The sequence below is a fragment of the Penaeus vannamei genome, chromosome 2 (genome assembly GCF_042767895.1).
Source record: "Penaeus vannamei isolate JL-2024 chromosome 2, ASM4276789v1, whole genome shotgun sequence".
NCBI lineage: Eukaryota > Metazoa > Arthropoda > Malacostraca > Decapoda > Penaeidae > Penaeus > Penaeus vannamei.
In genome coordinates this window covers 46,808,221-46,810,720 of record NC_091550.1, presented here as the reverse complement: position 1 = coordinate 46,810,720, position 2,500 = coordinate 46,808,221, and the positions used below count along the sequence as shown (strand labels likewise).

At 38.4% G+C, this 2,500-nt stretch overlaps 1 protein-coding gene across 9 annotated transcripts in view; it reads right to left on the bottom strand.

Annotated features, from left to right (window-relative positions):
* Window positions 1–2,500, bottom strand: part of Osbp (oxysterol binding protein) — a 337,878-nt gene that overhangs the window by 334,257 nt on the left and 1,121 nt on the right. The window lies entirely within an intron of this gene.

The window sequence follows — 2,500 nt, the reverse complement described above, 5'->3', positions numbered from 1 at the left end:
ATTTAAGTTATTGCAAAAGATCTCTCTCACATCCTTGTGAGAGAGGGAGGGCGGGAGGGAGGGAGGGAGAGAGGCAGAGAGGGAGAGAGGGAGAGAGGGAGGGAGGGAGGGAGGCAGGGAGGGAGGGAGGAGGGAGGGAGGGAGGGAGGGAGAGAGAGAAAGGATAGAAAGAGAGAGAAAGAGAGAGAGAGAGAGAGGGAGGGGGAGGGGGAGAGGGGTGGAGAGGGAGAGGGAGAGGAGAGAGAGGAGAGAGAGAGAGAGAGAGAGAGAGAGAGAGAGAGAGAGAGAGAGAGAGAGAGAGAGAGAGGGAGAGGGAGAGGGAGAGGGAGAGGGAGAGGGAGAGAGCAGGAGAGAGGGAGAGGGAGAGGGAGAGGGAGAGAGCAGGAGAGAGGGAGATGGAGAGGGAGAGGGAGAGGCAGAAGGAGAGGGAGAGGGAGAGAGAGAGAGAGAGAGAGAGAGAGAGAGAGAGAGAGAGAGAGAGAGAGAGAGAGAGAGAGAGAGAGAGAGAGAGAGAGAGAGAGAGAGAGAGAGAGAGAGGGGGAGAGGGAGAGGGAGAGGGAGAGATACATACAGTGATATATATAGGTATATACACATTTAGATATGGATAGTAAACCTATCTATATTCATCCCATTAAAAGGTATATTCCTGTAACTATTTACTTTATAACATACAACATAGATTAAAAACTAGGAAATCCTCCAGAAATGTCAAGTCATCAAATCATTCTGTTTTCAGAATTATGCTTCAAAGAAAGCCACAGTAGTTATTCTAAAAAGTTTTCCTTAAGCATAAGTCATCCTGACAAGTCACCTCGACGAACAGTACAAATAAAATCTGGTACGGTGATATTCAATGAGCCTGAAAAATATTACTCACAATCCTACAACCAAAATAACGATAATAATAATAAAGTAAATAGATAATTCCATAGATTTAAAAAGTATATCCTTATCATGTGAGTCATGAATTCACTGTGATAATTCTGAATCCTAAAAATTAATCTCATTGTTATTATGAAGCAACAAAACTTATGCAGAGCAAGAGATGGTGCGCTGTGAAATATGCATAGTTTTGTCTTCACAGTCTATATGATACTTTATGATGACTAACCACTAGTATGAGTGAAATATAATCAAGTTTGCCCCAAAAGGCTGAAATTTTACAATAACTGTATATCACTCCTACTTCTAGTATACTTATTCATAATTTATGTGAAAACACGGAAATAAATTATAATTATTATACAGTTTTTCTAATTAACCTGTTGGGGCATTCAAACTGGAATGCATTTTTCATATTCATACGGCAGCGTATTATCCAAATCTGCTTGAAATTCATTGGGATCTGCGATGGATGGCCTTATATCTTAACTCAACTGGAACAATTTTTTGAGTTTTAAACAGCCTCTATGCCTGTCGACACTCCAGTAAAGGCCAACGTACTTCTATCAAATATAATTGAGGAAGATACATCTTACAGTTCCTTTACAACAGATGCATTACCAGGCAGGTCTATTTATCTCTTTTGCAAAGATGTTTCTGGAGAAAGCTGTTGGTTTTTGTCTTACTAGCAGAGGTCATATGTAACCCTATTGCAAAGGCAACAATAATTACCTAAGCCCCTCACATTTGACACTTCAAACTGAAACACAAACTCACCAATGCAAGTATGTATTTTCAAGAACATAAGATAATTATGTACAATAACAGTGCACAGAGACTGAGAAAATCTAGAGAATATATAATCAACTAGGAAAAAATATATAAACAAATTTTGAAAAATGAGCAAAGTAAAAGTAATCCCATTATCTACTTTTCACACTGACCAACAAACCTCCGCAACATATATTCTCACATGAAAGAGCTTGTAAACCTTTTTCATTGTCTAAGAAAGAACCAGCCCATGCTCTGTCTTGCCAGTTAATATTTGATGATATGTTGACATTTGCTGGAGTGGCATTGCTGGATATTATTGTAATTAACCAAAATAAAAACAATTTTCTGTAAATCAAAACAAGCCATTGTAAAATTGCAGAAATCTATAGAGCTAATCAGACTTTACTGGGTTGACAGTTTTGTGAATTAAAAGAATGTTTACTTCTTCTCCATAAATGCTTTCATCTTGAAAAAAAATATATAAAGCCAAAATACTGCTTGATACGTTACTGTTTTATATTCTGTCTGATGATGTCTCTTAGTTCTTAAAGGTTTTTATCTTGAGGAGCTTATGAAAATTATGTGCACTTCATAACAGAAACCTATCCAAATCTTATCACGGAATAGATGTTTAGAAGACATATACACATCTGCAAGTGACTGAAATGTTGCCTCTGCACTTGTCAGACCTCCAAAAACATTGACAAACCTCCTCAGTATTTTGATAAGATGGAGCTTTATAGGATACCCGAGCAATTTATCTTCACACAAGAAATCAGCCCAAGCCATATCTTGCCAGAATGTATCATTTGCTAGCCTTTGCGAGAGTACAAAGTCCTGA